At 49.2% G+C, this 15,761-nt stretch overlaps 2 non-coding genes across 2 annotated transcripts; both read left to right on the top strand.

Moving 5' to 3' along the window:
- The first annotated feature begins 890 nt into the window (after positions 1–890).
- Positions 891–1,080, top strand: LOC142586414 (U2 spliceosomal RNA). Its single transcript, XR_012829213.1, has one exon. It is a non-coding gene; the product is annotated as a U2 spliceosomal RNA (small nuclear RNA).
- A 9,990-nt stretch (positions 1,081–11,070) lies between these two features.
- On the top strand, positions 11,071–11,269 carry LOC142586493 (U2 spliceosomal RNA). The gene has a single exon (XR_012829244.1). It is a non-coding gene; the product is annotated as a U2 spliceosomal RNA (small nuclear RNA).
- The last annotated feature ends 4,492 nt before the right edge of the window (positions 11,270–15,761 follow it).

Here is a 15,761-nt window from a genome sequence, read left to right as displayed (position 1 = left end):
AGACTGAGGCGTCGCGAGTTCATTCGTGAGCTAGAGAGCATAGAGTGTCTAGACAGGCTGAAATTTATAAAATTGCCCACGCTGTTGCTGAGGTTACCAATGTCGGCAGGGCACCCACAAGGCAGTAGTACAATGGAGTGAAGTGAAGGACATCGCTTCTTAGCCTTTTGGCTAAGATCAAAGTGTCCTCCCCCTCAATGCCACAAGAGTCCAGGCACCCGCAGCCGACAAAAGATGCAGGCTCTGCGGGTACGGGGAGGAGACACTGCCGCATGTACTATGCCAATGCATGCGGCAGGGCAGGGCCATGACGGAGCGTCATAACGCCATCGTCGCCAGAATAAAAAAGGTTGCCTTGGGGAGCTTCACAGTCATCGCAGAGAACCAGGTCGTGGACACTACATCACTCAAGCCGGACCTGGTACTGGCCCGTGGAGAGGAGGCACTGATCCTGGACGTCTGCTGCCCTTTCGAGAACAGGCTTCAGGCGTTTCAGAACGCCCGGAAGGCTAAGGAGAAGTACGCCCCTGTACACCGTCAACTCCTCCGGTGGTTCCAACGCGTGACGGTAGACGCGGTTGTTGTCGGCTCCCTTCGCACCTGAGATCAGGGGAACGATCGCGTCATGCGCAGGGTATGTAGTAGGCAATACCTGCAGACTATGGAACGCCTCTGCATCAGCGACACCATCAACGCCTCCACAAAGGCTTTTAGAGCCCACATAGGCACGTCTTAAATGATCTTATGTGTTTAGAGAAGCGCTTTCGCCATATTTTACACCTTTACAGTTTCTAACTTTTTTAATAGCACCACTAACTAGCTTTTTTAGACATTTGCTTGTCTTTTTAGATTATACACCTTTTATCCGTTTTTCCTTGGTTCTCTAACACATATTTTTGATGTATTGTAGATAGCATAATAAACAACTCTGTACTTATCAACTTAATATCTGATGCGGGTTCTATATGGACCCACGATATTAAACCTATTTTTGGAAGTCGGTAGAGTGCTCGAAGCCTCCTTCACCTCCGCCGCAGGTCGGACCGGTATTGGACTACCTCCGGGATCGGACCCCGCTTACTTAGGTGAGGCTTCATTCAATCAAATTGAAGAACACAAGCTCGAAGCGAGCACTGACTCGACACGCACCATTCCTATGCTATACAGAACGATGCCGGTTCGCGGACCAAGAGAGCAATTAAACTGCCACTCCATCTGCGTGTAGCGTCGCACTTGTTGCATCGCAAATTTGTCAGCTGCCCCAGCAAATTTCTCATTAAGGCCTTCGAGAAAAATAAATGAAAGCAAAAGAAAGAACCAGGAGGGAGAATCGGCAATTTATATGTCTAAGAGATGGAATTCTTATTTATCCGATTTTTCTGAATGATTGTCTGCTGTAATTAGCCACTCGGGGGGGGGGGGGGGTGATTAGCCGTGGGGGTGATTAGTCGTGGGTAGGTCGTGGGCTTCACTGGCCTGCAGAACACGCCTGCTGGGCAGTGAAGCCGCATTGAAGGGGCAAAGAGTAGCGCAATGAAGCCCATGCTCGGGTGAAAAACGCAAATTTCATTTCATTTCATTTTATTACCTTAAAAGCCCCATAGGGGCATTACATAAGGGGTGGGCATACATATATTTATTATACATCATTTGAAGAATAACAGAGCGTAAGTTAGAATAACAGAGCATAAGTTACAACACACGTGAAATTTAAGTGCATAATTCCATCTAGTACACACATAGATAGCATATCCTGTTCATTTTTTTATTCTAAAAATGGTCTGTCAGTCTTTGCATGAATGTAGGTGCACAGGTTATGGCGGCAATTTGGTGGAGCAGGTTGTTCCAATCTGTTGCTGCGCGAAAGAAGAATGAGCCTGAAAAAGTGGTAGTATGAGTGCGAGGGCGGCCAACTTGGTACACGTGCCGAGTGCGATGTGATACACGGGCAGCGGGAATAATGTATGGTGGTTGATTAAGTGAAGTATGATAAAACATGAAAAAGAGAGAGTTGAGATGCGACGGCGATCCGCCAGTGTAACCAGTCCGGATTCTTTTTTCAGTGATGACACGCTGACATCATTTGAATACGTTGCATCGTTGGACTATTATAGCCAAAAGCACAACCAAATCGCCAAATAGTAATTTCCATTATTGTAAATTCGAGTTCAGTTTGCGCATTGCGTTCGCTGAGGTAAAGAAGATAAATGCGAGCGCCACGGCAGCCAAGTCAAAGCTTAGGATCACATACCATTTTTTTTCTTGCCTTGTACTCGTTGCCTGCGTGGCCCTAACGCACATGCACACGAAAGTAATGGAATAGTGAAAACACGAAATAATTCGGTGCGGCTGTATCGTGTCTATTCTGTGCGCTTTGTTCTTTGTGGACTACGGCGGTGGTGCGCGTTATGGGAAAGTTTCAGTGCCTTTCTACTGTGACCAGCGAAGCTATATTTAAAACCACATTGATGTACGGTTATTGCTAGAAACTGCATGTGGGTGTTTTTTTTGTTTTTTTTTTCGCTACCACTGATGGATTATCGCAACCGCGATCCGTTGTGCTGCTACGCGTTCTTGCCAAAGTTTAGCTCTATACGCGACCTGTGATGCATGGTCGGCACATTCGAGCAGTCAATTGCAAACCGTTCCAAGAAGAAGGTTGCACTCCACGTGCCGCCGGGAGCGCGAGTTCGACGATCGTACTTTTTGACCTTCGAGGAAGCGCCGCCATCCGACGTTTTCTATGATACGCGAAGACTCAGAGTGACCGCGACCGCTTGTCTTTGTCAATATCTCGGACACATTTTTTCCCCTTTATTCCAGATCGTCAGACGAGCCCGTGTTCACGCGCACTTGCTCTCTCCGATAAGCAGGGAAGCTCGGTCGGGGTGATGTCGGGCCTTGCGCATGCGCTGCTGAGTTTGTCGCTTCGCCGGCCAGTCGACATTGGCGCGGTCCTGGTAATGAATTTCGACGTGCATGACGAAACGTCACTTTGTATAGCCACTGTAGACTAGCAATGCAACGTGTTTGAGAGCAAGTGGAGAAATGAGAGCCCTTGTAGAGTAATGGAAATGTTCCTCCAAGTATTAGGTTTGTAATTTCCGCCTACGAACATGAACTAGACAAAGAAAATGGTCTGTAGCCGCCTTCGCTTCTTAAAATTCCCGTACGAAGAAATTTGCGTGGGCTAATGACAGCTCAAAAGAGAGACGCCATGTAAAGAAGAATGGCTGCCTTTTACGTGATCTCCCGCGAGAAACCAGACGGTAGATTAATTTTAGCCGTTCATTTTGATTTGCCGAATGTAAACCGGAACATTTACTATACGCGGTCTTGAGATTTGAATGGCAATCAATGACACCCTTTTTTATTTCTGTTTGTTCTATCTGGAATTTTGAACGCCATTTCAACCTTAGATTCGAAGAGATACCGTGGCTGGTATGCTGAAAAATCACGCCTTGCGTTACGTCACCACTGATGAACATGCTCTGGCGTTAACCTTCATGATCACGGCATTAAAAATCGGCAGTTCCCGAACTTTCATCGCGGCGATGATGAACCGATACGCTGGATTCTTATTGTAAAGATATTATTGAAAGCGCTTGTTCTCTGGCTAGCTTTAAGGAAAAGAAAAACATCATTCAGGAATGTATAACTCAAAACAACTAAAAAATCAGCACGTAATTCGTACTACAATGAGAATACTAAGAATACTGAAAAAGATGAAATCTAAACATGCTGCAAGTGGCCAACAAATGCAAAGGAACCAACGAACTGAACTAAAATTATTTCATCAAGACATGCCCCGAAAAACGTGGCCACTATCAATGCTCATTTCAAATGTTTTCTTTTTTTTATGCGGATAATAATTATCTTCCCAATGGCGGATGTGAAAATTTCAGAGCACGGCATTTTCGAAATCTCAAGGCCCCGGATGCTTTCTCTAAGTATTTTGGTTGTGGCAGACGGAGAAAATTTGCGCGCACATAATTTATAATCCTGTAGTTGGTTTTCTTGAAGAACACAAAGTGCTGACAAAGGACCAACCAGGACACAAATTAATCGGTAATACGCACGATGATTTCGCAGCTGCAGTAGCAAAAGGGTAACAAACAGACATTCATTTCATGGTGTCTTTCACACCTCTCACAATAATAATAAAAAAAAACTACTGCATAAATTAGGTTTTCCCAAACCGGATGGTTTCGATCAGCTTTTGAACAGCTCTTCCTTAAATTGGGTTGGCGTTGATTGAGTAGGTGCGGGAATCTTTGTTTAAGGTTTTTGTAAATGGCATCATTACTGGATAGGTGCGGACGTCTGCGTGATGTATGAAACAGTCTGTTCACTTGAGGATCAAGGGAGAACGCCAAAAGAAAAATCATATCGTGGTGAGAGAAGTGGCAGATGAGTACTATTATCGGGGGAAAAGAAAGAAGAACCGCCTCGTGTGAAGCTCCAAACAAACTGTTTTTCTTGAGACGCTCTATAAAGCACCTTAAACGCAGCACTCGTAGACGAAGACAAATGTCCAAACTGGAAAGAAAGTATGAAATTCGCGGCACCCGTTTGCTGTGAAACAACGGGCAACATTACGCAGGCGGTTACCACGTCAGCCGGGGCGGCCACACCCCGCCCGCGCTTAAGTGGAAGCTTTAGCTCGGGTGCTCCTATCTAAATACATGTAAAAGCAGAATTCATTTTTCTCGGCAACCACAGCACCAAATTTGACGAGGTTTATTGCGTTTAAAAGAAAAACCTAAAATCTAGTGACTGTTGATTTCAGATTTTTGATTTAGGTCGTCAATTTTATATTAAAAATTGGCGAAACTCGAAAATTTTCAAAAAACGAAACTATCAAGTTTACAACTCTGTAACTCAGCAACGAAAATTGATAATACAATTCCGTAAATTGCATCTAATAGTACATCTAAAGCGGACAAAATTGATAGGTTACACATGAATGTCAAAAAATATAGTAAAATGAAAATATAGGTTTTGCAGAACCCTTGTAAACAACGTAACAAATTCACGTAAGATATAAAATTACATACCGAATTTGTCCGCTTTCAATGATCTGATGGATCTCGTTTAAAGAACCGCGATATCTGCTCTTGATGCAGAGTTATGAATTTGTAAACTTCGTGCTTCCATTTTTTTCAAACTTTCGAATTTTCGAAAGTCTTTTTAACAAAATTCAGGACATAAATAGAAATTCCACGACCAATAGTCACTAGAATTTCACTTTCTCTCTCAAATGCTACAAATTTAATTAAAATTGGCCCAGGGATTATCTCACAAAAACGTTCTTGCGTTTTTACATGCATTTGAATAGGCCGCGTCGGAGTTGGGTCCGAGCTAAAGCTTCCTCTTAAGCCATATATGGGGACTGAAAATGCTCGCCGCCCAAGCTGCACGCGCAGTCCGCTACCACGTCAGCCGGGGCGGCCACGCTTAAGCCTGAAAATGCTCGGCGCTTAAGCCCGGTAGCGAGCAAAAATGCTCGGCGCTTAAGGCACGGGATTGTTGCTGAAATTGTATGTAGTCCGGCAGGAGTCTGTCGGCGCCCGCGCGCGGCAGTCCGTTACCACGTCAGCCGGGGCGGCAAGAAAAAAAAGCAGTTTCCTTATTTTAGTGTGCGTGCGAGGCGGCAGTCAACGCTTGCCTCGCTGTTATAGCCCCAGGAGGAACACAAGCTCTTCTCTGGAGCCTTGTCTGTCTCTTTTTCGATCAGACGCCACATGACTGGAACAGGAAACGGCGTGCATTTGCCACTCGGGTTGCGAGGTCCTCGTGTATAGCGAGCGCGTCGCGCCAACACACATCGCCCCGCACCATCCATGTTATGGGAGCGCGGCTTTCGACGATGCCGAAAGCCGCTTTTTATGTGCGGCACTAACAGGATGACAAGGCACTTTGTTGACCACAGGAAACGCGTGCGACACAGCGCACCTCCGCGTGGCTGCTTCACGACAATCAAGATCGGCAACACCTTCTCGTCGCAGGTGCTAGCAGCAATGGTGTGCTGCCGTTGTAGTTGAACAGAACGTGTCTGCGAAGCGCCCTCTTGCGCCAGCAAGATCAGCGCCATACTGCACAGCCGTTCGGAGCAGCCGTTCGGAGCAGCATACTGCGACAACGCTCCCCTTCCGTTTCGCCTTTTTTGCACCGAGTTTCGACGGAGCGAAATAAGAAAAAAAATTGCCGACGATTACGTTACTTCCTAATGCGAAATGTGAGCGCAGCAAATAAGCTGTTTCACCTTTTCGATAGATTGAGGCAAAGAAATCTAGCAACACATGTATGCGCTATCACAGAATTTTTTTTTATTTTTCACACGTATTCCTTTAACAAAGACTCCACTAACAGTTCTTGACAGTCATGAAGGAAGCTTTGTGGTCGGAGAAATAGACTGATATATGTTCGACTTGGTACACCAATGCTTGATTCTCAAAGACGAGATGTATACAAGTGCCTCGCGAGGTTGTCACAGCCGTGGGACGCGTTACGAGCGAGAGGAACGGGATGTTCTCCCGCATAAGTGTTAGGAAATTGCTGTTTGTCTTTATGTCAAGCCGCCACCGATCTGGCTCTCTGATTGCCACCGCACAGGGCGAACGGCAGCGGCAATTTCGGCTCGGGCGGTGCACATATACAGATCCGCCGCCACCGATCTGGCTCTCTGATTGCCACCGCACAGGGGTTGCATTGGAGGAGGAGCGAAGAAAGGAACTAAGTTCGAGCCGGCGCTTTGACAACCGGAGACTCGCAGGAAGAGGGGGGAGGGGGGCGGCGTGTACACCCAGCGGCAAACGATGGGGGCAGAAGCGCGCGCAGCAAGCGGACAACACGATAAAGGGAGGAGGGAAGAGATAGCAGCGACTGACTGATGCCGCTGACGCCGATAGTGAGTCAACCCCAGCTGCGGAGTTGGTTTCAGGGACAACGAATAACCGGCGCGTCGGCAACTGAAGAGCACCCTATCCGCCACACAAGAACAGGGGGGGGGGGACCCTTTCCTCCTCTTTCTGCATGGCGGCGACGGTGTTCTATGCAGTCACGTTATCTTGACTCTCTAGCGGCGTCAGCGGCATCCAGCGGTATCAGTCGATCGCTGCTAGCGCTGGGGGGATGAAAGGGGGGCGGAGCTGGTTACGAGGCCGACGACGACGCTGACGCGAAACCCAGGAACGGACGCCAAAGAGCTGCGCTCTAAAAGAAGAAAGGGCTGCGCTCAGCGACAACCGTTCCTTGCGAGTCTTGCCGCCGGCAAAGAGCTCGCTCCTCCTTCGCGGTCCGTCTCACGAGAAGACCCAACACACTTCGCACCTGTCAGTACTGCGATCGCTTGCTCGGGAAGGATGTACGTTTCAGTTGTGTACCGCGGACAAACCTGCCGGTCAGAGGCTAAGCCTCTGTAGATTGCAGTGTCCATGGTGGCTGCTCTACTACTTCGACCTCAGGACAGGTACCTAAGCCGTCTGCAGACGGTTTGACACTGCAGCGATTCAGGCCAGCCATAGCCCCGGAGAGCGACCAGTGGCCTCGACAATACTCGGTCTCCGGTGTAGCGCTTTCTGGGTTCATTTGGCGTCATCGAACCGGGAAGCGCGGCAGCCCGCCGTGCTCGACCAGGCGCTAATTTTACCCGTTTTCGTCGCAAGTGCACACGATGTCGTTGCGGTCCTTAGAGGGAATTCTGACTTCAGGCGCTCAGGCATAATCCCACAGATGGTAGCTCTGCACCACTGCCATCCTAGTATCTAAAGTTGATAAGTCAAACAGTTCAAAGAAACGCCGCCGGCTCGTGGCCGTGCGATTAGCACAAAATCCTGAGTCACCACACAATACGGGCCGAAACCCAATCAATCTTGGTCTAATAAAAGCACCCTTCGCCAGGTATTTGACTCGTATTTCGTATTTGACTCGTCCGAAGATGATGCGAAACACCACGATATCGTGGAGAAAGCGTCGTCCGACAACCAGCCCCTAACGCATCAAGCGGATGAGGCTGCAGACGTTAGCTGAGGGATCCACGGTAGTGATACCGGGGACACGCTTGACGGGCACGAAGCCCGGGCATATCAAACACCCACGTCGCTTTGGGATCGACTGCTCTCTGGGACCCCCATGTATAGCACCGATAAGTACTCAGATATCCGTGGGGCCGTACTCCGGCCACTTTTGACGAGCGTTTGGCGAAAATCGTGCCGTCTCGTGACGTCGCGAGCAAGATTGAAAGCTTACGTCGGCAGGTCAATGCCGAAGTCGTGATGGCGCAGCACGTCGACCGAATTTGCGAACGGCGATCTCTCGCCAATGGACAGCAAGGTTTCCTGAACAATCGCCTTTCTGTGACTCTACGTGGACCCGGCCGATCGACGCGGCGGCGTACTCTGCCGAGCCAAGCGCCAATATTTGGCTTTCGCACGGCCGATTCGAGCTCTCGCGATCGCCGCGGTACAGCCGATGACCGATTCAAGGCACGCTAGTGCGGCCCCTTCGCCATTTCCGAGCCAGAGTGCGACCAGCGCGGGCGGCGTGCTAGACGCCCCGGCTGACGTCGTTTCGGACTTTGTCTCTTCGCGTGCTCGCGGCAACGTCGGGGCCAACGGCGACGTCTGCGCGGTTCTTTCCCGGTTCCGGGAGTGCTATAGTACAGCCCCCTGCAGGGTGAGACCAACTCCGTCCTGGCCATGCGGCGGCTTGTACGCCGAAGTTGCGTGAAAGGCGTCGAGCTCCTGCCGCCCCGGTTCACGTGGTTTCGGACTTTTTCTCTTCGAGCGCTCGCGTCGTCGTGGGGCCGATTCTCGACTGCGGAGCAGTGCGCCTACACCACCACGAACGCGCGCAAGCCGAAAATCGCGCTACGGTACAATGTCAGCCGGGGCCGTACGGCCCCTCATAATAGCAGCGATAAGTGCCCAGACCTCCATGGGGCCGTACTCGTCCGACGCGGCGGCGTACTGTGCCGAGCCAAGCGCCAATATTGGGCTTTCGCACGGCCGATTCGAGCTCTCGCGATCGCCGCGGTACAGCCAATCACCGATTCAAGGGAGGCTAGTGCGGCCCCTTCGCCATTTCTGAGCCCGAGTGCGACCAGCGCGGGCGGCGTGCTCGACGCCCCGGCTGACGTCGTTTCGGACTTTGTCTCTTCGCGTGCTCGCGGCAACGTCGCGGCCAACGACGACGTCTGCGCGGTTCTTTCCCGGTTCCGGGCGTGCTATAGTACAGCTCCCTGCAGGGTGACACTGACTCCGTCGTGGCCATGCGGCGGCTTGTACGCAAAAGTTGCGTGAAAGGCGTCGCGCTCGCACCGCCCCGGCTCACGTGGCTTCGGACTCTGAGCACTCGCAGGCATGTCGGGGCCGACGCCGATCGTCTGCGTGGTGTTTCGACGATTCCTGGCGCGACACAATGCAGCTGCGTGGGGGGTGCCAGCGGCTCAGTCGTGGCCGTGCGGCGGTGTATACGCAGAGGTTTCGTGAAGGGTATCCAGCTCCCGCCGCCCCGGCGGACGTGGTTTCGGCATTCGTCAATTCGAGCACTCGCAGCGATGTCCAGGCGATCGCTGACGTCTGCGCGGTTTCCGGTGTGCTACAATACAGCAAACTGCCGCACGATACATATTGGTTGCCGAGGCCAGCACGGCAATTTACGGAAGCGAGTGCATTCCGCCCAGGCGGATGCGGCAGTGGACTGTGCTTGCGGGAGTACTCTTGCTGTAAAACTTGAACGGGTGTAGCTGCGCGAAGCAAGTGTACAGATTTTCTCTCTCTCTCTCTGCCTTTGAGGCGACTGTAAGTTTAATTTATATGCAATTGGAGGCCTGAGCAACCTGATGAGAGTAGGTGGACTTCGGCACAACTTGTAGTCTAGAAATTGTTTTCAAGGTTTGAGGACATACACCTTCGCGCCATCTGCTTTCCCCGTCTCTTTTTCACTTTATAGTTTGTGCTGCATGCTCTGCATTCCGAAGAAACACGCCTGTTTCTCTCCTTCTCTCACGTTCTTCTTTTTGTTCCTGTTCTTGTAGAAGCTGCTATGCTCTTTGCTCGCTGTAAAATAGAATGCTTGCGCAAGCAAACAACCATTGCGTGTGTTTTTTTGCGCTTCCCAAGACGTTTCTGCCATTATTCACTGGCTCTCGTTCTTAGTATGCAATAGAGCGTTAGCTCGCGCCATCTACCTTTCTTTCCATATGGCGAAGTCCGTAGGTTTTCCTAGTTCCGTACACAGATGGTGGAAATGTGTTTTCGCGCCAGTTTCGAACGACCTCGCTGTACTCATGTTCCTCAAGTAAATGTTTGAAAGGGGTTTACGAAAGCGCGTTGTCTTTTTTTCTTGTACAAGTATGATCTTATATATATGTGTGTGTGTGTGTGTGTGTGTGTGTGCATTTGTGTGTATGCATGTATATGTATGTGTGTATGTGTATATATATATATATATATATATATATATATATATATATATATATATATGCATATATATACACACACACCGTAGTGGTAAAGATGATGAGGTAGCACTTTTTTTACAATACCTGTGCTTCACATGACGATCTTTCTCACCTCTATGTTTCCGGTTGGATGGAGTGCGTAGCCTTTTCTATAATTATTTTTAATTCACTTCTATGTTACTTGTCTTCGTACATGGGGCACGCTACCTAATTCTACCGGTCGATTCGACACATTGCGATCCGTCCCAGACTGTCCCGTATCAAAATTTTCAGTGGGCCTTGCGGTAAATAAAAAGAAATGAAGCAAATGCGCCTAGTGTATTACACTTGTGCAGGGGCTTGAAAGGGAGGCCTCAGACAAGGTCACCTTGAGCGGTCGCATTCAGGCAGAAGTAAGCTTTCCCCTTGCGCGTGTTTTCCGCTCGCCTGTTCGGTTTTCTACGAGGTTGCCTTCGTTGGCTTTGCCTTACAAACAAGCTTGCACTCTGGTCTCGTTTCTACGCGACAGCATTTCGTTAACAGTGAAAGACTGAGGCGTCGCGAGTTCATTCGTGAGATAGAGTGCATAGAGACCTTTTATCCGTTTTTCCTTGGTTTTGTAACACATATTTTTGATGTATTGTACATAGCAGATTAAACGACTCTGTTCTTATCAGCTTAATATCTGATACGGGTTCTATACGGTCTATACGGACCCACGATATTAAACCTATTTTTGGAAGTTGGCGGAGTGATTGAAGCCTGCTTCTCCTCCACCGCAGGTCGGCACGGTATTGCACTACCTCCGGGATCAGCCCCCGCTCACTTAGGTGAGGCTTCATTCAATCAAAATGAGGAACACAAGCTCGAAGCGAGCACTCACTCGACACTCACCATCATACACTATACGCAACGATGGCGGTTCGCGGACCATGAGAGTAATTAAACTTGCACTCCATCTGAGTGTAGCGTCGCACTTGTTGCGTCGCAAATTTGTCAGCCGCACCAGCAAATTTCTCATTAAGGCCCTCGAGAAAAATAAATGAAAGCAAAAGAAAGAACCAGGAGGGAGAATTGGCAATTGATAAGTCTAGGAAATGGAATTCTTATTTATCCGATGTTTCGGAACGATTGTTTGCTGTAATGGTACACTCGGGAGGGGGGTGATTAGCCGTGGGAGTGATTAGCCGTGGGTAGGGTGGGCTTCACTGCCCTGCAGAACACGCCTGCTGGGCAGTGAAGCCGCATTGAAAGGGCAAAGAGTAGCCCAGTGAAGCGCATGCTCGGGCGAAAACGCAAATATTAGCCAAAAATACAACCAAATCGCCAAATACAAATTTCCATTATTGTAAATTCGAGTTCAGTTTGCGCATTGCGTTCGCCTGAGGTAAAGAAGATAAATGCGAGCGCCACAGCAGCCAAGTCTAAGCTTAGGATCGCGTACCATTTTTTTTCTTGCCTTTTACTCCTGGCCTGCGTGGCCCCAGCACACATGCGCACGAATGTAATGGAATAGTGAAAACACGAAATAATGCGGTGCGGCTGTATGATGTCTACTTAGTTTGCTTTGTTATTTGTGGACTACAGCGGTGGTGTGCGTTATGAGAAAGTTTCAGTGGCCTTCTACTGTGACCAGTAAAGCTATATTTAATACCACGTTGATGTGTAGGGTTATTGCTACAAACTGTGTGTGGGTGTTTTTTTTGTTTTTTTTTTCGCTACCAACGATGGATTATCGGAACCGCGATCCGTTGTGCTGCTACGCGTTCTTGCCAAAGTTTGATCTATACGCGACCCGTGATGCGTTGTCCGCACATTCAAGCAGTCAATTGCAAACGGTTCCAAGAAAGATGCACTCCACGTGACGCCGGGAGCGCGCGTTCGACGATTGCACTTTTTGACCCTCGAGGAAGCGCCACCATCCCACGTTTTCTATAATACGCTAAGATTCAGAGAGACCGCGACGGCTTGTCTTTGTCAATACCTCGGGCACATTATTGTTTCCTTTAACCCAGATCCTTAGACGCGCCCGTGTTCACGAGCACTTGCTCTCTCCGATAAGCCGGGAAGCTCGGTCGGGGTGATGTCGGGCCTTGCGCAAGCGCTGCTGAGTTTGTCGCTTCGCCGGCCAGTCGACTTTGGCGCGGTACTGGTAATGAATTTCGACGTGCATGATGAAACGTCACTTTGTATTGCCACTGTAGACTAGCAATGCAACGTGTTTGAGAGCAAGTGGAGAAATGATGGAGCCCTTGTAGAGTAATGGAAATGTTCCTCCAAGTATTAGGTTTGTAATTTCCGCCTACGAACATGAACTAGACACAGAAAATGGTCTGTAGCCGCCTTCGCTTCTTAAAATTCCCGTGCGAAGAAATTTGCGTGGGCTAATGACAGCTCAAAAGAGAGACGCCATGTAAAGAAGAATGGCTGCCTTTTACGTGATCTCCCGCGTGAAACCAGACGATAAAATAATTTTAGCCGTTCATTTTGATTTGCCGAATGTAAACCCGAACATTTTCTATACGCGGTCTTGAGATTTGAATGGCAGTCAATGACACCCTTTTATTATTTCTGTTTGTTCTATCTGGAACCAAAAGAATTTTGAACGCCATTTCAATCTTAGATTTGAAGAGATACCGTGGCTGGTATGCTGAAAAATCACGCCTTGCGTTACGTCACCCCTGATGAACATGCTGTGGCGTTAACCTTCATGATCACGGCATTAAAAATCTGCAGTTCCCGAACTTTCATCGCGGCGATGATGAACCGATATGCTGCATTCTTATTGTAAAGATATTATAGAAAGCGCTTGTTCTGTGGCTAGCTTTAAGGAAAAGAAAAACATCATTCAGGAATGTATAACTCAAAACAACTAAAAAATCAGGACGCAATTCGTACTACAATGAGAATACTAAGAATACTGAAAAAGATGAAATCTAAACATGCTGCAAGCGGCCAACAAATGCAAAGGAACCAACGAACTGAACTGAAATTATTTCATCAAGACATGCCCCGAAAAACGTGGCCACTATCAATGCTCCTTTCAAATGTTTTCTTTTTTTATGCGGATAATAATTATCTTCCCAACGGCGGATGCGAAAATTTCAGAGCACGGCATTTTCGAAATCTCAAGGCCCCGGATGCTTTCTCTCTAAAAGTATTTTGGTGGTGGCAGATGGAGAAAATTTTCGCGCACATATTTTATAAACCTGTTGGTGGTTTTCTTGACGAACACAAAGTGCTGACAAACGACCAACCAGGACACAATTAAATTGGTATTACGCACGTTGCTTTCGCAGGCGTAGTAACAAAAGGGTAACAAACAGACGTTCATTTCATGGTGTGTATTTCACGTCTCTCAGAAAAACAAAACTACTGCATAAATTAAGTTTTCCCAGACTGGATGGTTTCGGTCAGCTTTTGAACAGCTCTTCCTTAAATTGAGTTGGCGTTGATTGAGTCGGTGAGGGCCTCTGTTTAGTCTTTTTGTAAATGGCATCATTAGTGGATAGATGCGGATGTGATGTATGAAACAGTCTGTTCACTTGAGGATCAAGAGAGAACCGAAAAAAATTATATCGTGGTGTGAGAAGTGGCAGATGAGTATTATTATCGGGAGAAAAAAAGAAAACCGCTCCATACTAAAGAGCCACTCCTCTTACATGTGAAGCTCCAAACAAATTGCTTTTCTTGAGACTCTCTATAAAGCTCTTTAAATACAGCACCCGTAGACGAAGACAAAAGTCCGAACTGGAAAGAAAGTGAAATTCGCGGCGCCAGTTTGCTCTGAAACAACGGCCAACATTACGCGGTCCGCAACCACGTCAGCCGGGGCGGCGGGAAAAAAAGCAGCCCCCTTGTTTTAGCTCGTGCAAAGCGGCAGTCAACGCCGGCCTCACTGTTATAGCCCCAGAGCACACGCAATGCAGAGCACACACAATGCACAGCACATTCCACGCACAGCACTGGCAACACACAGAAGCATCGCACCGCAAATGCAACAGAGAGCTCACGCAACACACGCGCAACACACACACGCAACGCACAGCTCAGGTAACGCACAGCACACGCAACGCACCGTACACGCGACACACGCGCGCACACGCAACAGGCACACGCAACACACGCGCACACACGCAACGCACAGCACACGCAACGCACAGCTCAGGCAACGCACAGCACACGTGCACACGCGCGCACACGCAACACACATACGCAACACACAGAACACGCAACATACACAGGCAACGCACAGCACACGCAACGCACAGCACAGGAAATGCACAGCACATGCAACACAGCACACGCAACGCACAGCACACGCAATGCACAGCACGTGCAACGCAAAGCACAGGCAACACACACACGCAACACACGCGCACACTCGCAACACACACACGCAACGCACAGCACATGCAACACACACACGCAATGCACATCTCAGGCAATGCACAGCACACGCAACGCACAGTGCACGCAACACACGCGCGCACAAGAACCACACACACGCAACGAACAGCACACGCAATGCACAGAACACACAACACACCATGCAAAGCAGAGCACGGCCAACGCACAGCACAAGCGATGGACAGCACAGGCAAAACACGTGCGCACATGCAACACACACACGCACCGCATAGCACATGCAATGAAGAGCACACGCAATGCACAGCACATGCAAGGCACAGTACACGCAACACACGTACGCACACACAACACACGTGCGCACACACAACACACACATGCAACGCACAGCACACATAAAGCACCGCACACTTAATGCACAGCTCAGGCGATGCGTAGCACCCACAATGCACGCGCACACACGCAACGTACACACGCAACGCACAGCGCACGAAACGCACAGCACAGACAACACACGTGCGCATCCACACGCAACACACATATGCAAACCAGAGCACACGCAACGCACAGCACATGCAATGCAGAGCACACACAATGCACAGTACATTCAACGCGCAGCACAGGCAACACACACACGCAACGCACTGCAAATGCAACAGAGAGCACGCGCAACACACACGCAACGCACAGCTCAGGTAACGCACAGCACACGCAACTCACAGTACACGCAACACACGCGCGCGCACCCGACAGGCACACGCAACCCACATGCAATGCACAGTACACGCAACACACGCGCACAGACGCACTACACACTCCCAACACACACACGCAACGCAGAGCACACGAAACGCAGAGCACGTGCAATGCACAGCACACTTACACACGCGCACACACGCAACACACAGCAATGCACAGCACACGCAACGTACACTCGCAACGTAAAGCA

This window comes from Dermacentor variabilis, chromosome 6 (assembly GCF_050947875.1).
Source record: "Dermacentor variabilis isolate Ectoservices chromosome 6, ASM5094787v1, whole genome shotgun sequence".
In the NCBI taxonomy this organism is placed as follows: Eukaryota; Metazoa; Arthropoda; class Arachnida; order Ixodida; family Ixodidae; genus Dermacentor; species Dermacentor variabilis.
This window is presented reverse-complemented; position numbering and strand designations above follow the sequence as displayed.